We start from the raw sequence: 23,701 nt of genomic DNA, 5'->3' as shown, positions 1-23,701 counted from the left end.
GTAATCAGAATGCATCATCTTTGATAACAGAGGCATTACCCAATTACAAACTCAGGGCTCATAGAGGCTTCATTTCAAGCCAATACGTACTTCTTAATTAAAATGATCCCATAAGCATTTTCCCATCTAAAAGAGTAACATGAAATATTAATTACTTACATGGGAAGTAAACAACTGAAAGCTAATAAATTTACAAATTCAATTACCACAAAAACTATCTAATGTCTTTTATTTAATTGCTATGGATTCCTCTCTAGACATCATAATGGGATTAATAGAACAGTCTGCTAATCAATAGCAATTGATTAATTGATCAATCAATAGAACATAGTCAGATTCTTTAACCTCCAGACATTATTATTTATGCCCATGCAGTGGCAAATCAAGCACCTAGCAAACAGACAGGAGAGACACACCAGCAGGATACAGCGAGGACATTTGGACACTCTCCAAAGTTCAGGGTGGGGTGACATGGCTTTTGCATATATATGGAGCATGTCACCCTTGAAGGGTAAGCGTTATGCAGCTCATTAATATATTATCAAGGTCTCCTCATAAGTGGAAGAAACAGTCATCCTTCACGGATGAGCTACTGGATTTATTCCTGAGGATTTATTAAAAATTAACACTCCATCACTTCACATTTTTGGTACCTGCCAGCATCTAGAAATACAAGGTGATAGATTCGGGCACAGAATTAAAAAAAACAAGACCTGAATATGTAAAGATCTCCAAAATAAACACAAACCTCCCACTCCTACGCCCACTTTCAAGCTTCCCATTTGAGTCAATATACTGGAGGTTCCTCCAGCCAGCTGCTTCACATGAGGGTATGATTTATATCACATGTGAGACTCACAGGCTCTTAGAAAGCAGGATCTATTTCTGAGACAGGAAACTCCTAATGTCATCATCACAATACATGCCTACAAAGCTGCAGGGCTGCTCTGGCTCATGCGCAGTCACATCCGTCATAAACCTGGAACATGAGGTTGGAGCCATTCATTGCTGCAGAATAAGCCTAGAAATCCAACATGATGGGGTGACAGTGGCTCTCACCCACTGTCCCAATGGCCGAGGACCATGACTACGGCAGTGGTCCTGCACTCATCTACTTTTGGATGGCATCTAATTCAAAGAGCTGCAATTCTCCCCTCAGTCTTCTTAAAATAATCTGCATCACTTCTCGGCCTTTTGGCTAAGATCAAGTGTAGTATCTGTTCTGCTCAGTTTAAAATAATCTGCATTCAGTGATTGTTTTTACTCATTTATCATCTAAACTCTTCAGGAAAAAAAATGCCATCCTGCAGTTCTTAATAATGCCAAACGTGCAATCCCCATCACATTGTTTCTAGTAACAGCCACTATTGTTGAATCTCCCTTAACACCTGTGCCTCAATTGGCTCTTTGCATGCATTTGTAATGCATACTTTTCCCTGGCTCATTTTGTCTCTGCCTCTTTCAATCTTCAGGGATTACATACAACTATATTTTCTCTATCAGGAGCACCCTAATTCTTTCCAAGCTAATGTCTTCTTCAGATCTTAAAGTAAATATCATCTCCCTTCAGAAAAATCTTTCCAGAGATGTACTGTTATATTGTTATTTACATGTAATATAAACTATATATACACACATACATATATCATCCATCAATATCATTTCTTTTTCCATTAATTTATCATCAATTTCCATCAAACTCTCTGGGAAACTGATTGAGGTAGATAATGAAGCAAGTTTCAAAGCTAACCATCACTTAACCAACAGCATCAGTGATTCTTTTAGTATTAAACTTAAAAAAATTCTCCATTCTAAACAGTATAAACCACCTGGAACTTAACTTGATCACCTATCAATCAGTCTAGAGATGTGGTGAGCACCAGGCTTGGATGTTGTAGCACAGGAAAGCATTAAAGACTCCCCTCTAGGAAAAGTGCCTTCACCTGTATGCTCTGCATGCCAACTTCATCACTGAGCCAGCTCCTATCAGGGCCAACAATGGCTACCCATTTCGAGGTCTCAAATCTGGACTGGACAATTTGGAAGATAACTGTCCAGACGGAAAGGTTAACATGAGCAGGAGCCATCGGGTGCTGCTTTAAGTCATTAAGAGTTAAACACAATGTCAACATATTCATCAACTCGACACCTAAAGGGCATCCCAGTCAGGAAGACAGCCTGACCCAGTCAGCTTTGGCTTCTAAGACAATAAAATCTTATATTGGGTTTATTTTATAAGATTTATTTTCTAATAGTTATAAAACTGGAAAGGCTCAAGTTAAAATGCTGGCTCATTCCACTACTTGTGAAGGCCCTTTTTTCTAATTTGCAGATGATCCCTTTTGGTTGCATCTCCACATGAAGCATAAAGGGGCCGTGGCTCTTTCATTCCCTTATAAGAACTGCAACCTCCTCATGCTGGTTCTACCTTCATGCTCTCATCCAAATCCAATTACCTTCCAAATGGTTCACTTCCAAAGGCCCACTGCATAGGAAACTGGGCTTTCCAAAAAACTGAATTGGGAGAGGGATGCACGCGTTCCGTCCACATATAGTACAGCCTGAAAGCAGGTCAGCAGCCATCACAATAATGTCCAGACAAAATTGAATTGTTTTCGTCATCAACTATGTTAACTGATAAAAGTCCTCAATGTATTAAAACAAAACAAACAGACAAAAAACCACAACAACAAAAAACCACTTTACCAGGAAAAGGTGAGGTATCCCTGACTCCAGAGGAAGGACATACTGGTTCTGACCTGAGCCATTTTTAGGTTCTAGAGCCCAGGAAGGAAGCATCACCTGTATGGGAAGCAGTGCTGTGATGCGCTGATGAGGATGGACCTGCAGCTGCCTGCTGCGTGGTTCCAGATGAGGCAGCAGGGAGCTCTCCCAGAGGCCCTGTGCTTACACTCAGCAAGGCCCTCACAGACACATCTCTGCCCTCTTCATTGACCCGGGGTAGCAAATGCTGGTCGGCAGATACTGACCGTGTGGAAGAGCCAAAATTATTGGGTCTTACACATTTGCTTCTAGTCTCAATAAAACTTGGCAGAGCCAATAAGGTCAGTGACAATACAGTACTTCACAGAGTCAAACGTGACAGCTCTGTTTTATCTCAAACTGTGAAAATGCTACAAGTCAGAAAAATAGCCCTTGGACCACATTTAAGCCATATTTATTTTTCTGAATGGCAAAACATTCATACTTATAGTGTGTATTACTATGTGTACTTATGCTAATGTTGGGAAATAAATATTTTCAGAGAGCAAAGAAAACATGCATTTACTGGAAACCCAGTGAGAGCTTACTCCATAACCCATGTCGGGGCAGACACACAAGAAAAGTCAGCAGCATACCAAAGATCCTAAAGATTAAAAAAAAAAACTTTGAACCATTAAAAACTATTTTAAAACAAGGTGATAAAAGGCAGTATTAAGTGGCAGGAATTTGATAGTGGTGAGTCCAATATCTTCATGTTATTACGGATTGTAAAAGGTGAACAGAGAGTCAGAGAAGCACCTGTCTGCTGGCCTCGCCGCCCTCTCTAGTATTCCTAGTCTCACTACCTAATAAAAATACAGGTGTTCTCAGAATCCTACATGTTGCTGAAACAGGAAGCACAGATGTGCCTTTCTCTGCTCCCAGAGTACCTTAAAAATCCCAAACCTAAAATTCATGGAAACAAATCCCTAAACCTGAGAAAACACGCGTGCCTTAAGCCATAAAGAAGAGGTCTGGAAATCCCTCGGCTTGAAGGGCCCTCAGATGTCGCTGCAGATTTATTTCTCTGTTTAGTAAGCAAACCACGTGCAGATTTTCTAAACACATAAATACAGCAAAGTCATAATCACTAGGTTCAATGTCAAGCATCATTTACATCAACTGATTAAGTCAATTTGATGAGCATGAGCCTGTTTTATTAGGACCCCTGTTTGAAGGATAAGGCAAAACTTAGTGGAAAACTGTACTTTCACCCTTGCCTGGAAGGAAATGGAATTATTCACTGTATGCATCTCTTTAATTACTGACTTTTTTATGGGAACTAGTTCAATGTAACACTTCCTCATTCAAGTAAAAGAAACTCTCCATTTCTTCCTCTTTATCATACTGGAGAGTAAGAGGTAAGGGGTGTGTCTGGATGCCCATGAGTCAAGTCTGAATGAGAAGAGTAAATATCATATTTGTCTTCCATGGTGCAGGCGTCTACACTGCTTATCTGAGTCGTGTTGCTGTAACTTCAGAATTGGAGGATGGCCCAAGAGGTTTATGACAACCATCTCTCAAGACTGTGGACAGCATGGGACTCTTTCAAATTCATCACCCTACATACTCAATCCCCCAGCTTCAGCAGGGCCAAGTTCCTTAGCAGCATGGAGGGAGAGCATCATGGATCAACTATGACATGACATCAGTCACGCTCTCCTGGCGCATTAGCAGAACACAGACTCCAAGAAGATTTCAGATTAAAAAGATGACAGCATTTCCTAGGCAGTTCTTGTTATCCATGGAATTTCAACTCATTTACAGGGGTAAGACACAGCTACATTTTACAGTATGCTCTATCAGAAGCCGGTCACTTTCCAAGTCAGAACTTATGTTAGAAACATTCACATTAGAGAAAAATCAAGGTGTAATGGAGAGGGCCTGGCAAAATTTATGGAGGAGATAAAATCGGCTCTGAACTTTAAACGGTGAGTAGAGTTTTGACTCAGAGAACAGAGGTAAGTGCAGAATGGAAGAAAAAGGTAGGCAATCTGGTGTGTCTGAAGCTATTAATTGGGTATGAATTAATCAAATTCTGTGCACACTGTTTCATATTTTTGCACACTCCTCCAACTGTCTGTGGATCTTGGGCTCATACTCTTATTGAATTGTGTGATAAAAAAAAAATTCATTAAGAATTTAGTATTCTTAGCCAGGCTCAATGTTAGTCCTGATAGGTTTGACAAGATGAGCAATTGCTTCCTAACTGGAGTTCACAATGCTACACTTAATTCATCTTTAAAAACTCATTTCCACACCTCTGTGTTTGGCTCTTAGCTTGAACTACTCTCACTAGAATTGCCTCTTCTTAACAAAACAGTCTTTATTGTGTTGTCTCCTTTTATTAAAAAAAGCAAAAAAAAATATGACTTAATGACCCAAGATACACTTCCTTGATGCTGATCCTGCCATAGATAAGTTGAATAAGATTATTTATCTATTTTATGTAGTAATTCTCACTCTTTTGGGTGTACAGATGCATGATTATATTTTACTACATAGATATATTCATCACTCTAATAGCTACACATGGAAAAATTCTTCCATCCTCAAAGATCATGCGTGCTACCCTGTGCAGTATTTGACCAATGTTTTCCCACTGCATCCTGTGACAACCACTGATTTGCTCAATGTCTCTATAATTGTTTCCAGAATGCCATTCATGTAGAGCCAGGTCATACGCAACCTTTTAAGACTACCTGTTTTTCTGAGGATAATGCCTCTGAGATTACCCATGGTGTGTGCGCACAATAATCCATTCATTGTGGTTGCTAAAAGAGCATGTAAGACCCACTGCTTGCTTATTCATTCATTCATTGAAGAACATATAAGTAGTTTCCAGTTTGGTGTGATTACAAATAAAGCTGCTCAAAGCTTTGGGGTATTCTTCATGAGTAAACAGATTTTCCCATCCCTAGAATGAATATTTACGAATAGGGATTGCAGGATCATAGGCTAAGTATTATCTACTTTTATAAGTGATTGTCAAACCATTTTATAAAACAGCAGTTCAATTTTTGCTTCCCTACATACAGCAACGTATGAAAATCCTCAGTTGTATTATCTGCTTTCAAGCTGTGGACCTTGTCTTTGTGGCTGTTGTTGTTGATTGATTCTTACAGATGGAGAGTGGTATGGCTAGTGCTCGTATGGGATGCCAACGCTAGTGGGCAGAGGATTAACCTCCTCAAGACCTGCTTGTTCATCTTTGCTGCTTTTGCACACACTGTGCTTCCCTGTCTAGGCTTTGGGCCATCCTCAACTGCTTTGCCAGGTCACAAGCAGGGAGCTGGCTGGGAAGTGGGGCTGCTGGGATTAGAACCAACGCCCACATGGGATCTTGGTGTGCTTTAGCCATTAGGTTACCGCTCTGGGCCTAATGGTTTGGACTCTTAATGTTGATCTTAAGATTTAAACACACACACACACACATATTATGTATATAGGGTCTTGCTCAGATATGTGAACACAGATACTTTATTCCAGGAATTTTAAATAAAGATTTACATTGAATGAAGTGTTAGGGAGAAAAAAAAAGAGAGAGAGAGAGAGAGAGAGAAGGCGCAAGAGAGAGATCTTTCACTTTTACCCTAAACAACTATAAGAGATGGAGTTTGCCAAGCCAAAGTCAACTGTTGGAAACTCCATCTAGGTCTCACACATGAGTGGCATTTTGATTTTGATTCTGATTTCAATTGTGCCTTTATTCCAACTGTGTTATATTTATAGATCAAGTTGAACAAGAAAATGACATCTTTAATATGATACAACATCTAATGAATTAAACTGAAATATATTTACATTCATCTTTTGATTATTTGCCAAGATTTAGCTATTTTCAATTTATAAATCCTGAAAGTGTTTTGTTAAAATATTACCTAAATATTCCATGTTTATGGAGCTATTATAAAGCACAGTATTGCTTCAGTTTTAGCATATAATTATATCTTGTTGCAATGCATAATTGATGTTTGTATGTTTGTTGATACTATATTCAGAAATATTATTATAGAATCATTCCATGATATATTTCTATATTTTACAGTATTCACAAAAGCATTTTGACTGCCTATGAATACGAATTGTTTCATAAACCTCTTTTCTATCTGGATATTTTATTTATCTTTTTACCATAAGAAATTTATTTTTTAAACAGTAAACATTAATAATCAATCATTAAAACTACAGTAATATCACATATTACTGTACAGTTTAACAACTGGTTTGGCAAACATGAAAAATAAAACTTTATGAAACAATAGTTGCAGCAGTAATATTGATACACCGAGGCATAGCTTTGTAATTTTTATGGTTTTTTGTTTGTGTTTAAAGTTTAGCTCCCACATATAAGAATATGTGGTATTTATCTTTCTGGTTTTGGTTTATTTTGCTCAACATAATGCCCTCCAGTTGAGTTTATTTTGCTGTAAGTGGTAGAATTTCATTCTTCCTAATAGCTTAGTAATATTCCATTGTGTGTACCATATTTTTTTTATCCATTAATCTGGTAATGCACACCTTCCTTAATTCCAAATTTCAGATATTGTGAACAGTGCTGCTATAAATGGAGTGGTGTAAATATTACTTTGATTCACTCATTTCAGATCCTTTGGGCATATAACCAGTAGTGAAATTGCTTGATTGTACAGCAAACATATTTCTAGTTTTTAAAGAAGTCTCCCAATTGTTCACCACAGTTTCTGCAGTGATTTATAATCCCTGAAACAGAATGTAAGTTTGGCTTTGTCCACATCCTCGCTAGCATCTGTTGCACACTGTGTTTCAGATTTTAGCCATTCTGACAGGGGTGAGATGATATCTCATGGTGGTTTTCATTTGAATTTCCCTGATGATAGTGATGCTAACCAACACTTAATACACTTACTGATTATTTGTAGTGTTTGTGAGAACTGTTGAAGTTCTTTTCCCAAATCTCAGCTGAACTGACTGGTTTTGTTGTTGAGATCTTTAAGTTGCAGATATATTTGGGATATTTAATCTTTTGTCAGACAGGACACTTTCAATTTTTTTCTGATTTTTTTGGATGTCCCTTTTCTGTATTGATCATTTCTGTGCTGTGCAAAAGCTTCTAATCTGATATGAATCTGATATCATTCCATGTATTCAGTTTTAATTTTGTGGTCTGTGCTCTGGGAGAAAAAAAGAAGTCATCTTAACTTTTCTTTTTTATTTATTTTAGGAAAGTTTTATTAATTTCCTTGCAATTTCTTTAATAACCAACTGATCATTCCATAGCATGCTGTTTAATTTCAAAGTATTTATGAGTTTTCTGTTCCTGCTTATAGTACCAACGGTGAGTCCTAGGACGAGGAGACATGAGCTGGGTCCTGTTTCAATAGCGCAGGGGAATTCCAAGGTGTACAGGAGACTGTACTCTGGAAGGTGTCAGTCCAAGGAGGTGGAAAGCATGCATGCTCTTCCATATATCCAGCAGGGCATGGGAAAATTACAACAAACTGTTCCAGGCCTGATGTTGTCAGGGCATAGAGGAGCTATTACCCATTTCTCCCTGGATGAGAACAGATTTTCTTTATAGGTTGCTTCTGGTATTACCCTCCAAAATTTAACGTGATTTCCCCTGGTTCACATAGAATGCATGAGTGTAGCTCTGGGGCTCATGTCCAAGATGCTTCCACAGTTAGACAGTACAAGGGATCTGTCCTTTGTCCCACAGGGTGCCCTAACTGACTAGATGCTATTAGGAGCTTTTCAGTGCCTAGTGGGGCACAGGTGTAGGTGGGAAGGGGAAGAAAGGGAAACAACACGGCTTCCCTATTTCACACCTGTCATCTCTTCTCTTGTCCCACTGAGTCTTCATCTCTTTCTCTCTTTCCTTCTCTGTCCTTCTTTCTCATTCTCTCCTTCACTTTCTCCATTAATTAATATAACTTAAAATGCCAACAACAGTCAAAAAGTTCAGACAAGAGTAGTATTCAAAAGCATCTGAAAAGATGTCCAACCTCATTAGGCTCAAGTTAAGCAAAGTTCTGTTTCAGTTTCTATAGAAGTGGAAACACATAGCTCTGCCCGACATGGTGGCCTAGCAGCTAAAGTCCTCACCTTGAACGCGCCGTGATCCCATGTGGGTGCCAGTTCTAATCCCAGCAGCCCCGCTTCTCATCCAGCTCCCTGCTTGTGGCCTTGGAAAGCATTTGAGTCCCTGTACCATGTGGGAGACCTGGAGGAAATTCCCGGCTCCTGGCTCTGGACCGGCACAGCACAGCTGTTGTGTGTGCTCACTTGGGTAGTGAATCATCAGACAGAAGACCTTCCTCTCTGTCTCTCTTCTTCTCTGTATATCTGACTTTGTAATACAAATAAATAAATCTTTAAAAATTTTTTTAAAACACATAGCTTATTCAAGAAGTCATCTAAAGACTAAGGCAATGTTTTTATGTTTTAGAGATCTGGAAGACACCATGGCCAAGTTTTGTCATTATAGCTGGATATGAATTTTTAAATAAGCACTAATCATGAAACATTATTAACTCTTACATCAGTTTCAATGTATGTGCTTTCCTAATTCTTAAGCATGTTTTATGATTCAACAAAGTTTCAAGTGCCCATAAAGACTACAACAGCTAAGCGCAAGAGTCTGGGCCTCTTTACATTGGTCGAAAGGCCAATCACCACAAGAACTCTCTCAACTCCAAACGCAGTGTCCAGTGCTTTGTCTACTCCACCTCCATCTTGTTGTATCATGCATGTTCTTTGTTTAGTGCTTTCATCAACAAAATATTCCTAATTCTGACTGATGTACTTCAGTTTTCTTTTTATTAAAACTGATCAATTTAAGCTGAGAGATGTTTTTGCTTATTTAACTTAATGCCGGAACAAAAAGTTTACTTTTCTTTTTTCCATGTAGTTATTAAGGTCATATTAACTAAAACAATAATATAATTTTACACTGTGTGGTTACCCAAGAGAAAAATTTCAATCTGATGTTCTTAAATGTTGGATATTAGAAAGGGGAATGAGTACTTTTGTTCTTCTGTGTAAAATATTACTACATACAGAAATAATTTGCTTTCTGTTTTTCAGTACACATCTATGCCCTCAGGTTTAGTAAGACAGAATAGAATAATAAAGCACCATCCCTCTAATAGCAGATGTGAATTCTCACAGCAACTCAGATTCCTAGGAATCATGATTTTAGGTAAGAAAATGTCCAATTCAGACTAAGGCAAAATAATCTGAATAATTTAATTACTGTTTAAATTACTTGTATCACATTTTCCAAATTAGAAAAACACAAACTACATTGACAGGTTATCAAGAACAATCTTCATATATTTTACGTATTGTAAAAACATAAGTTTTCCAAATAATCAAGGTACACTTAGGGAGTAAGGTCAAAAGAAGAACTTTGGCCTGAGGTGAATGTCAGAGAGAAGACATCGTAGGGGCAGCCCCACTCAAAAGCCCTTGCTTTCTTCAACGCACCATCCTGTTTCTGTTACCATGACAACACAGGTTGTATCTAACCATCCACCCAAGAGTCAGTGAAGCCTGTTTTCCTAGAGCTTCAAGGATGAGCACTCTAATACCTAAGTTCAAACCTCTTACTCCCATTTTCTTTCATATTCAAGTTGTCATTAGCAACAACAGGTTGTTGTGCTGTAAAATAAATGAAGTGGAACAAATCCTCAACTCCCCCTCTCGCCCCGCCCCCCTTCTTGTATGGTGGATTGATTCCAGCTTTGGAAATGACTTTGTTGCAGCTTCAGTGCTGGGTAATTGCCCTTTGACCTCACATGGCTTATTCCCAACGAACGTTCTGATCATTTCACTCAGATTTGAAAATGTAATCATCCTCTATTTAATGGAAATTCACATTACCCTTTTTCAGGATTACAGCTTTACCACAATTGAAACCAGTTTCCCAAGCAAGCAACGAACATTAAGGTACAATGCAGCCCGCACACTGATGGCTGCGTTGAAGCAGTGTGCAGTCTTCTGAGGAGGAATCTGCAGAAGTCGAGGCTCTCTTTGGATTCCAACTCCACAGTTTGCACAGAAAACCATGGAGGTGTAATGCATTGTTGATTAATGTTTGTTTGTCCTAACATGAATTTTAGATTCAAGGCTAAAAACCAAAAATAAAGCTCTGGGTTGGTTGAGCAGAGACATAGAAAAGAGTTTTATTTTTTTTAATTAACTTACTTATTTATTTTTGCAGGAGTTAAGGAACTACATGCCTTGGCAGTGTTTGTTGCTTAATTTCCATAGACCTAAACTTCTCGTCAGCACAGAGCCTGATGTTGGAACCAGGACACCCCTGAGTTACCTAGAGTTTGTCAGCTGGCCCAAGCAAATTTCACCTGCAGGTATGCTAATATTCATTTGATGAAGCCCTACTGTCAACAGAAATATTTTCATAGGAAGCTTATCAAGACAATTCTACCACTGTTGATGTTTTGTTCAAGGTGCACTAGCCCATTCTGTTTGGGATTAAGAAATCCCCTTTTTAGCGTGCTTTGCTGTACTAACCAGAGCCCCAGTAAGAAGTAGTAGCAAGCAGTCAGAGAAGACACAGAGACCTTAAGGCTACAGAATATTTTTACACTTCACATGTTTCAAACTATGAAAACACACTTCAGATGGCAAGGGAAGGCCTCTGTGGGAGGGGCTGGTGACAGCACAGGTGGGGCTTTTACAAGGTTGAACAAGAACATGCAGTGATCACTTGACCTCAGTGCAGTCCCATGGTCTAATTACTGCCAAATATACAAAATACAAAACTTCAGAATCCAAAATAATTTACAATTTTGAACTAGGCTATTCAGAGGATGAAGGTAGGAGAGCAAAACCCAAACTTTCATGTGGACCAAAGGCCTGGGTTTTTCCCTCTTTTTAAAATTTTAAGCTGATTCCTTCTGTGAAGACTTCCCTTTGTGGGAGGAGGGGTTTTGGTCAAAAGAGTTTAGGCTTTTTGCTATGTGCTGTGATTTGTTCGCTGTGGAATGAGCCACCCATGTAGAAATCACACAAATGGATGCTCAGGAGATAAATCTCATCACTGCTCTTCCCTATCCCTTGGCAGGTGATTGCCAAAAAGACAAAGCATTTGGCCCATAATAGGATTTCGATAAATACTAAATGAACAGTAAAGTGAAAGAATGGCAGAGTTACATAATAAAAAGGGAAAATTTCCTCCATATATATAAATCTATCCTATTTAGTAATACAATTAGGTCATTCCTGTTAAAAAACAAGAAAAAAGTATTCATTTTTCTTATTCTTAGCAAAATTATTGATACTCTAGATCAATACTTTATATTTACTTGATATTCAGTGAAAATATGAATGAGTGCAGCCAACAAAAGCCTTAAGAGAAGCTGTTAAAGACATCAAAGTCACAGTCACCACCTTCACCGGGAGGATGACACGAAGCAAAATATTGAAGTCTAACAAGCTTAATTTATCCTTTATTCATTGTTGATTTAACAATATTTCTTAAACTCCACAATTTGCTTATTAGTGTTCAATGTGCTTGGGATGTACCAGTGAAGAAAACAGCTGATGGTGCTTGCTGCCCAAAAGCCTACATTTTAGCAAAGATACAGATAACAAATGGCAAAATAATAAACATTATATTTCGTACTAGAATGCAATATGTATATTGCAGAAGAAAGAAAAATACAGTAATATAAAAGATTAGGTGGTTGAAGGAGCAATTAGAATTTTAAAGAGTAGCCTTGTAGGATCCACTGCAAGGTAATGTTGGAGGAATGAACTGAAGGAAATGGCCAGCAGAGAGAAGGGAGATCAGCCCATGGTCAATGCAGTGGTCTAGGGAGGAAATCCTCTGGGCATGATCGAGGAATAGCAAGGAGCCAAAAGGGCCTCAAACAAAGTAAAAGGAACAGTTGAGAGCAGAGGGATAACGGGGGTGGAGGGAAGCAAGACCACACAGGGTTTCTAGGTCCCTGTAAAGACACTGGGCTTATTTATTTATATTTTTTCAGATAGCATTAAGTCACTAAAATAGTTTGAAAAGATGATGACACAATTTAAATTTATTTTATAAAGATCATACTTTTATATTGAGAACGGACTACGAACAAGTCCATTGAGCAAGTTATCACATTGATCTAGATGACATGTGGTGATGGTAAGCCCTCAGCAGTCTTAATAAAGGAGGAGAGAAGAGGTCAGATGGCAAGATTCCGTTAGCGATAGACAACTAGATGTCCTGGTGGATTAACTGTGAAGGGTGGCAGAAAGCATCGTGGGCAGCTTTTTTGGAAGGACAGATTTGTGCCCACTGAGATGGGACAAGGCAATTCCTAGAAAATACATCAGGACTTCACTTCTGACATTGAGTGCAAGATCTCTACCACATACTTATGTGACAATACTAGCTAATCAGATGGATGGGAAAATCTAGAATTCAATTAAGGGGACTGGAATATCTGTAGATGTTCTGTAGTCAATGGCAGACAGATGAAAACAAAAGCCATAGGATTTGATAAGATCACATCATTTAAGCTGGATAATGATAAAACACCATAGACCATTAAAGGAGGGGTAGAAAAATAGTAATAGTGGGGGATAGGATGGTGTAAATGGTTGCAACCGTGCTCTGTGATGGCCTTGGTTAGGCACTTTTACATTATAGGATTGCTAAGTTCCCAATGGCTAAAGCCTCTACATTCCACAATCGGTTATGAAGCTTTTTCTGAGACTAAGCTTCGCAAATTCAATTCCCTGTCATTGAAGGAATGTGTAAGAGACACCAAGAGACCCATTACTGGGAACTACAGGAGTCCTCTGGCATCAATGGCTGAGACTCTCACTACTCTGCTGAACTTTGCTAGAAATCCCTTGCACTCTCTGACTTTCCTATCCAACCATTCATCCTTCCCTTTGACCTTCACAGGCCCTAGCATGCTGTCTGAAGCTTCTCCTAACATTTTCCACCTTCCCCATCATCTGCCTTCCTGGACAGCGTACTCAGTAAATCTCTTGGCATTTCTAATCCCCTGTGAATGTCTGTTTCTCAAAAAGTAGAACTAATTCAAAGAACTAAACATGAACTGATGGTAAATATTGACAATAACATAGTGCATAGGAAAGAATTTTGGGAGCAAAGAACACCAGTTATTAGTAATTATTTTGCTAATTATAATGTATCTGTGGAAAGGGAGGCAAAAGACAAGAGTATTGGATAAAAGAAATCCAAGAAATAGAGGATCAGAGTGTTAGAAGAATTACTTTTATGTTAGGAATATGCAAATGATACAGTGAGGAAAGAGCTGAAATCATCATTTTAAAAAGGAGGGATGAATGGTGAAATGAAAAGACAATAACGGGTGGAGGATGACATGCCTGCTGACTTGTCATTTCATGATACAGTTTCGAAAGGTAGGAAAAACAAAATGATGATGTAATCCAACAATAAGAAAAAAGGTGATTTCTTACACCATTTTAGACCCAATCGAAGGGTTAATAGGGGAAGCAAAACCATACACTACTTGAGAGGATTTCGAGAAAAGTTGATCCCCTCAGCATGGTACAGGCCCATTAACAAACTGGTGTTTAAGGATGACTCTATACCAGGCAGCCTCCATACCATCTTGCCATGGGGCAATGTCAGGAAAGTGGGGGCAGAAGACCTGGCAGCATTTGGTGAATAAAGGCCAGGAGCACTACAGAACACCCCACAAGGCACAAGAAACTCCCTTACCTCTCCTACACTGCTCCACCACACACACCCAACAAAGAAGTACCCAGCGAAACTGTAGTGCTGAAGTTGAAAAACTGCTAATTAGGAAAAATGGAGGTATATCTACTCTGTAGAATACTACCTAGCCATTAAAACGAATCAAAGTCTACCATTTATAACAAAATAGTTCCAACTAGAGACCATTATGCTCAGTGAAATTAGCTAATCCCAAAAGGAAAAATATCATATGTTTTCTCTGATATAAGGCAACCTTTATGCAAAATACAAGATCAAAAGACATACAGGTAAACGTGTATATACATATATTCAACTAGAGGAACTGTAATAATGGAGGCAAGCATACCAGGAAGCAGAGATACACTGCAGTATATATCTCTACTTCTGAATAAAAGATGAAACTGTTAAAGATGAAACATCTTGATAATAAAACGTTGGACTTTCTACCGTTGTCTATACCTACAATGTCCTGATACACTTAAACATAAAAATAATGGAGTTTTGACTATTGTTGAAGGACTATATGCTGTAATAACATTGGAGGAATAAAAGGAAGTGGGGAAAGTAGAAGGAGAAATCTCTGACCTTGTGGAATTGTACCATGAAAACAAAAACACAGAGTGTCAGAGGAGTTAGAGCTGGGCTCTATTAGTAATGGTCATGAATTCCAGAAAACACAACTAAAAAGTGCTTAAAGCTAGGGAGAAGTAAGGTAAAGCAGTAACAGCATGTGCCTGGGAGGGTTGCGGAAGTTCTGTCCTCCCTCTTGAGTTCCTGTGACTCCAGCTTCACTTTGGCAAAGACGGGAAAGGGTTGGGAGAGCTGTGGGCTGTCTCTCAGCTGGAGTGCCCTGGAATAGCGTGGATTCCCGTCTGCAACACGCACACACACATAAACACAGTGTGTATGTCATGGTTCATGTTGACTCTCCCTCTTACCTCTCTTCTCTGCCTTTCATTTTTGTTCTCATTTTCCCCGTCCTCATCTTCCTTACTTGTCAATCTCTTCCTCCCCCAGGTCCTTGTAATTGTTCTGAGGTCTTTCTGTGAATTACTAACACCTGTGATAAAGAATATTTGCCTTTTTTGATTCTGAATGATATGTGTCCTAACGCCACCACACACATTCTTATTACAACATTCCTTTAACAGCCTGCTAAAGTGGCAGGTATATTAACTACTTGTAGATTAATATGAAACCTACTATCCAAAGATGAATCTTAAAAGATTTCAAGATTTTTGGAAATTATTACCATTGAGATTTTAGATATAGAGGCAGGACCAACGTTAGAGACATTTTAAACTGTCCTACCCAGGCAGCCAATTCTGTTTCAGAAACAGTCCTTATAGACACTACAAATCTTTATTAACGCAGTTACTTTCTCATGACTGGAAGAGTCTACCCAGATAAATCTTAAAAGACATCCCTCAGGCACACGCCCAGAAGAGCCACTTTACATGCTTCTCACCTTCTGTTCCTACGTAGCTGTCCACACAGGACACAAGCCAGCACTTGGCACCGAGCATCTTCCTGCCACTTTGGTCCTCACGTGCTGTGTGATTTGTTGCCTGGCCTCACAAGATGGCCAGCTCCTCCAGCTCCTTCCCTTCCCTCATCCCCAGCTATTGACTTAAATGTCTCCTTTCTGCGCTCCCAAGACACCAGAAGTATTGATCATGCTACTTTTTTTTATAGGACTTACTCCGCTATTTCTTCTATACATCTTGGTTCATTTATTGTGCCTTAAAAGAGACTCTGAGTAGTGCAGAAGAGAGGACAGGGTTTTTAAAAGATTTTATGTATTTGTTTATTTATTTGTTTGTTTGTTTATTTACTTATTTATTTATCTGTTTGTTTTATTGGAAAGGCAGATTTACAGAAAGACAGACAGAGAGGAGGACCTTTCATCTGCTGGTTCACTCCTTAAGTGGTCCCAGCAGGTGGAGCTGAGCTCAACTGAGCTGAGCTGAAGCCAGGAGACAGAAGCTTCTTCCAGGTCTCCCATGCAGGTACAGAGTCCCAAGACTCTGCTTTCCAGAGTGTGGCCTGGGAAAGTTTTCCACTGCTTTCCCAGGCCACACAGCACCCATATGGGAATGCAGCACATGCAAGGTGAGGAGTTAACAACAAGGGTTAGCACACTGGGTCCTGAAATTCTGAAGTTTTTAATTTTTGAAATTTTTTTCTTTTTTTTTTTAAAGATATGCAATGAATTCTTGCCACTGATCACATGGTCTATTTCTTCCAGGAATTCCTACAGTATCAGTATTTCCTTTTATATTCCTTTTCTACTGAAAGGCATGAGACCATAGGTCATGAAAGATGTGCCCAAAATAAATGTGAAGAGGTAGGCTCTGTATTAGGACTTGAAAACTAGCAGATGTAAAAAGGATATAATCTCAACACTGTAATTGTTCTAAGCTACCCTTGCCTTTAAGAAACTTTTCGGCTTCCTATATGCTATTCACTTGTGTTGTAGGTAGTCAGGACTGTAGACAAAGGAAAAATTATCACCTGGTAGCTGGAAGACTTTACAAAGAATCAGTCATGGGCTCAAGAGTCCTTGTGTGGCACCAGTTATGGCGTTTCACACAAGGGAATGTCACCTAAAGTCCACTACAAGTGCTTCATACATTGCTTTTGTATTGTTAGAATGTTCAATAAAACCCTTTCCCACAAGTATTTTGTAGCCCTGCTACCAGTAAAAAAATAATCATTGAGTATGTCAAAATTTTTGATACTATCCATTTTATTGTTCTGTTTCTATGTGGTCTGTATTATCATTCAGTAAAAGGCAAGATAAATAACTCAAACACAATTTCAAGGGTTATTATTTTCCAATTCCAATCTCACCAGTTAATAGGGTGAATAGGCATTTTTGGGATGGGGAAATATGAACTATTAGTATTTCAGACTCAGTTTCCATCTCTACAAAAACAGAGATAATTTTAGTGGCTAATTCCTAGGACACAGAGGAAACCCTAATGTCCTAATATACAGGAAAAAGTTTGTACATGCTACTGAAGACTTCTAAATGTTGTGATTAGATCAGGAAAAGTGTCCTAGGCAGACTCAAATGTAGGAAAAAAAAAAAAAACAGCGGATATGTAGAGAATACGCAGAAGCAAAAGACATGTTTCCAAAACTCAAGTGCTACACAATCTATTTACAGAAACAAGGTTTTTGTACAAGAAACAATTAGTGAAAACTAGCAAACAATATATAAAATCAGCCGGGAAACTGTGTGCAGAGAGTACCACTGGCTTTTAGACTTTACAGAAGGAAGCTGCGTGAACTGAATAAATTAAGGTAGGCATCAAAAAATAAACTTTTAATTGATCTTTTAAATCGTGAAATGCTATGTAATTTTCAATCCTAAATACACTTGAAAATCAAGAATCCAAGAATCCATCTCACTCTCCTGAAGAAGGCTCTAACTATAGTTATATGGGTTGATCAGTGTGATTTTGAAATTTCATTATCTACAGCCATTCCCAGCACATTCCTCTGACAGGAATTTAAAAAGAAAAGGAGTCCTTTACTAAGTCTCCATGGTAAATCGGATCCTTAAGCAGGGAAGCTGCGGCCTGGTCCTTAAGAGCCAATAGTTCTGCAGGCAGGGTCAAGCCTATGGTCTACACAGCTAGGCTGAAGTTTACAGGATAATATATTGATTAATATTGTTTTTCCCAGTCCTTTGTGTTAGGAATATAGGTTATACTGTCCTGGTTTAGAATCAATGGAAAAGACTAATATTGACATAAGAAGTTAGGATTCTGTCTTAATTATTTTTGATAAAGTTGATTAAATCATGCAACTGTATTTTTGGACACATTGGTTTTCATAAGAAGCTTCTTACTGTCCGTGGGAAGAAGTGAATAAGGGCAGGGAGGGAAGTTGACTGACTGCTCCCCCTCTGGAGCACATCAGCCTAAGTGCACGCTGAAACCGTACTGGCTGAGTGCTGAGTGGGTGCATGTGAACAGCCCCTCTGGTGAGCTCTGAGTGAGGCAGAGTGGCTCTGCTTTGTGGTGAAAGCTTCCCAAGTAAAGCCCGAATGGCTGATTAGCTGCAGGAATCAGCGACAAGGTGTGGCTCTACAGGAACTACCACAGGTGGAGGGAAAAGACCAGATCTGGGCCTCCTGGTGGCTCTTTTGAGGATCAGGGTCCAGGTCCTGTTTGCACTTGGCAGTGCTAGCCCTGTTGGCTCAGCCACTTCTCCTTCATGCTGTAACTGATACGTAGTCCTCTCCTGCTTCCTCACTTCCCATCCTTTCTCCACGGATCTTTCAAGCCATTGTCCCTTCTACCTGCTTAATGTGACTAAAGGAGCCGTCCTTACAAAACCACATGGCATGACCCTACCTGTATCCCACGTATCACATAAATTGGAAGAAAATTATGAGGAAATTTAATGTAAAGCCAATACAATTGTTTTATCCTGTGAGATGTCCACTGATAAACTCTCTCTCACCTCAGCCAGAGATGATCTTGCTTCACCTCCCTCCAAGTGTTCAAATCCAAACGTACAATGCTCTCTCTGCATGGAGCAAGACATTTCTCTCGATCTCTTCACAGCAATCACTTTGTGCTGCGAAGCATGAGATGCAATTACCCATATCATTGTCTTGGCCTACATTATTAATGATCATAAAATCAGCTACTTCTTTGATATAAATTCAGTCACAGTTATGTATTTCCAATCATGCATTACATATATAAATACATACACATACATATATACACACACACACACACATATATGTACATATATAAATATCCAGGTTTCAAGGAAATGAATGTCCCCTAACAAAAAATCAAAGTCTATTTAAGACAGATTTCAAAAACCATTGGGGAAAATTAAATGACTCTAAATAGCATAGCAGTTACTCAAATTAAGAAAATGCTTCACACAGAAAAATAAGGCAACTCCAAATGTTAGCTTATTTTCTCTAAAGTGCATTTGAGCTATGTCTCTGAGTACATTCCTTTTAACATTGTTTTGAATTTACAGTGAATGGATGTTTCCGCTGGGGAGGTGGGAATAGTGCCTTAGGGTGGAGATTAAATGGCATCAACATTGACCCAGCATACCAAGAACTGCATTTCACATATCAATGTGCTGGTGAAATTGAGGCAAAATCTGACAAAGTCTCTGATTTCCACATGTTAAGTCCCATGAAAGAAGTCTTTTATGGATCAATGTTACCATGTTATTCAGAAAATACAAAAGGTAGTTATAATACAAGCACTCTTTAAAATTTTGAAAGCCAACTTTCCTTTTCATTTAATTTTTTCAGTATTCATCTCTAGAGGGAGTCAGATTCTTTTTTAGTATAACAATGTACTTATTACATAACATAAACCTAATTTCTCAGCATATCAGGCTTCTTTAAAATACCAGAGCTTCTAATGTGTCTTACAAATCAATATTCAGTTAATATCTGTTTAAATACTATGTAGTCATTGAATAACAGTATTTTTAAGTCTCCCTTTTTAACAATAAATCTTATACAGACAAAATTTACATAATATTTACAAAATTTACTAACTATACAAACCAATTTTAGTAGCTGGATTTCATCTCTTTGTTCAAGACCTATGCTTTATTTGAAAGAGAACATAAGAGTACAGCAAACACAGCAAGCTTTTCCATCCACTGCCTCATTCCCCAAATGACCACAACAGCCGATCAGGGACAGGCCAAAGCCAGGATCCAACAACTTTGTTCTGTTCTCCCAGCTGGATGACAAGGGCCCACTTAGCTCATCTTCCTCTGCCATCTCAGGCACATTAGCAGGAAATTGGATTGGAGGGCCCGGCATGGTGGCCTAGCAGCTAAAGTCCTCACCTTGAACGTGCCAGGATCCCATGTGGGTGCTGGTTCTAATCCCAGCAGCTCCACTTCCCATCCAGCTCCCTGCTTGTGGCCTGGGAAAGCAGTCAAGGATGGCCCAAAGCCTTGGGATCCTGCACCTGCGTGGGAGACCTGGAGGAAGTTCCTGGCTCCTGGCTCCGGATCGGCACAGCACAGCGGTTGCGCTCACTTGGGGAGTAAATCATCAGATGGAAGATCTTCCTCTCTATCTCTCCTCCTCTGTGTATATCTGACTTTGTAATAAAAATAAATAAGTATTTTTAAAAAATAAATGAATAAATAGGAAATTGGATTGAAAGCAGATCAGCACTGGATGCTGCACCACAGTGCCACCCCTGAGTTTGTCTTTTATACCCTGTAAGTTTTTTTTTTCTATTTCCTTTTCACTTATTCATTAATGAAACTCTGGGTCATTTCTTCCATGAAGTTTCTGAGATTTTATTTTATTTACTGGGTCCTTTCCTTTTTTTCAAGAAACTATCCATTTAAAGTTTGTATTTATAAATTTACTTTTCTAATTTTTAACCAATTTGTATTTACTCCAAATTGGTGATTAGTTTATGCTGGTCTGAGCTACCATTAGGGTATTCCATAGATGGTGGTGTTTATGAATCGGTCTGCATCCTCTTACTATAGCTGCAGTATCTGTATGATAATTCCATTCCTCTTTCAATGCACTAGGGCTCGTGAATTGCAATATTCGAAATATATCACTTATTCTCCATCATTTACTGAAAAACTTTCATGAAGAATTATTTTTCTGTCCTGTTATTTATACACCTGCTGTTTATTAAGTTGATTCAGGTAAGCCAGGGCAAAACATCTGATTGATTTTGTATCATTCACCAGTTTTCAAAGTATGACCTGTTTATTTTCATATAAACATGAATTTAAATGCATTTGTAATATTTTTCATTCTTTGAAGTTATATCTTTATGCTTTCTCAAAAAGTGCCTAATTTGGGCCAAGTGGTATCCTTTCTCATGTATGATACTTTTTTCATTGAGAACTAGAATTGTCCCTGAGGATGAAAGCTTTTTCAAAGCTCAGTTCCATGTGTTTATTAACTCCTTCATCCTGAACAACCACTGTGATCTTTGAATGTCATCTTTATTTCTTTTGTGCAGTATATTTCTTCTGTAGAGCATAATGAGTTAAATCTTTAACGTGAGGTGAAAAATTCTGGAAATATATTAACTCATTCAATAAACATAATGTTATGAAGTCCAAGCTTGATCACAGATGCAGAAGTCCATAAATGATATCAAGCAAAGTATATATATATTTGCTGTTATGTAAGTTGGTGCAGAAGTTTATGCAAAGCTGTCTTTCCCTGGTCTAATTTTGAGCTAAAGCCATTCCAGTGATTTCTAGACTTGTAGAACTCAAGGCAGTGAGGAGAGGAAGCAAAACTCCTGCTGTAGATTCAGAGATTTAGTAGCTAAAAGTATTTCATTGCACTTACTTGATTTGCTGATCCATGGATGTTGGTGATGGAAAAGCAGCATTAAACAGTAGAGGCTGCTATGGAGCAAACTCCCATCTTGGAAGGTGCTACTCTTTCCCAGATGGCAGCTTCTGTGTCCACAGAGGGCTGTTTTAGCTGGCCAGCAGCCTAACACTGATGGAGAGCTCTGTGAAACTGCAATCCCATGAGCATGGGCTCAATGTTGGGCCTCAAAGGATATGTAATCAGCTCCCTCATCAGTGGCAATACCCTCTGAGATCTGTGATGGGAACAGGACTACAGATCTGTGGGCAGTGGTTAAGAAGAAGCATTGAGGGCAATAAAGGAAAACCTGTATCCAGACCATGTGCCATTTCTAGTAAGGACAAATCATTGATACTTTGTTAAGAAAACTGCAGAATGTGGTTGATCTGCCAACAAACAAATGGCAGATGCACCTGGAGGATAGTAGCATGTCAGGCATGTAGTGTTGGTCACTATTGTGGCAGATTGGAACACTTAGCAAAGGTCATACCCAAACCACCTATGCTATGATGAGTCAAAGTCCATATTGCAGAGTTCATAACCACTCCCCACCCCTGCCATGCTGGTTACTTTGTTCATGAACCTGCTAGGTAAAAGCAGTTAAAAGAGTGATTGATGTCCAAAGGATGTGCCATCTTATCCCCTGATTTATCAACACTTCTTTCTGCTAAAGCTGCCTTTTTGTAAGCATATAGAGGAGACACAAATATCTTCACAAACTCTGCTAATTTGGAAAATTGTAACAACATAACTTTTAATCAGACATCTTTGTCATCATTTTCCAATTATATTTCTTCTGAGTCTCTTACCATCTGGCAAAAACATTTGATCCTTCACGTGAATCAATGTAGATTGTGCCTCCAACAGCATCTCCTTTCAGGAAGATGATCATAAGCAAATGTCCACAAGACCACAATTGCATGTGGAGAACATAAGAAAATGCCACAAGAGGATAGAAAAACATTTGGTCCACTTGTTTCTTGTATCTTGCCTGTACCTTCAGAATCTGAGTAACCTTAACATTGTGTGTGCCACTGTCATTTGTCGATAAAGTGTTGTCTATGCCCAAATCTATGCAGACTGATACAGAGGATGTCTGCTAAATAATAGTTATGATTTAAAATATTGACATATTTGTTTGAAAGGCAGAGGGACAGCAAGAGAGGAAGAGACAGAGACAGAAATGGGGAAAAAGAGGAAGAAGAGAAATAAAGAGATCTTCTATGCACTGGGCTACTCCCACAAATACTCAACAGCCAAACCTGGATGAGGCTGAAGCCAAGATCCAGCAACTCTGTCCAGATGGCCCACACGGCTGACAACAGACCAAGTAATCAGACTATCATCTGTTGCCTTCCCAGACACATTAGCAGAAAGCTAGATTGGAAGTGTTTTAGCCAGTAGCCTAACTGGCATTCTGATATGGCATGCTGGTGTTGTAAGTGGTGGCTTATCCCACAAGGTCACAATGCTGGTCACTAATCTTAGATCACAGGGAAACATGGTAGTTTACAGCCAACTATTCAGATTTGTCCCAGCAGCAAGTCAGGAGGACATTTCTCAGAATGATAATCATTATCTACAGAGATGAGTACAGCTGTGTTCCCACATCTGGAGGGTTTACAATGTGATCTGCCTATGGTAGCTTTTCAAAGGCATCACTGACTGAATTTTAAGCTCCATTGGATATGTTGTATCACACAGTCCAAGAGACAGAGCAGCTTACATGGTAGGCTGGATGCATTATTAAGCTTCACTGTTCTTTGGTTCCAAGTAAAACTAGTGCTTTTCATACTTCTCAGTAAATGGTTGTAGCAGCCTGCTCAAATGAGACAGACGCTTCCTCCAAAATGCAA

At 38.9% G+C, this 23,701-nt stretch overlaps 1 pseudogene; it reads left to right on the top strand.

The window, feature by feature from the left end:
* The first annotated feature begins 1,178 nt into the window (after nt 1-1,178).
* On the top strand, nt 1,179-1,285 carry LOC121159765 (annotated as a pseudogene).
* The last annotated feature ends 22,416 nt before the right edge of the window (nt 1,286-23,701 follow it).

Source organism: Ochotona curzoniae, unplaced genomic scaffold (assembly GCF_017591425.1).
Source record: "Ochotona curzoniae isolate NIBS_2020 unplaced genomic scaffold, NIBS_Ocur_1.0 contig_43, whole genome shotgun sequence".
Classification (NCBI taxonomy): Eukaryota; Metazoa; Chordata; class Mammalia; order Lagomorpha; family Ochotonidae; genus Ochotona; species Ochotona curzoniae.
Note: the sequence above shows the minus strand (reverse complement) of the source record. Positions and strands in the feature narration are given on the sequence as shown.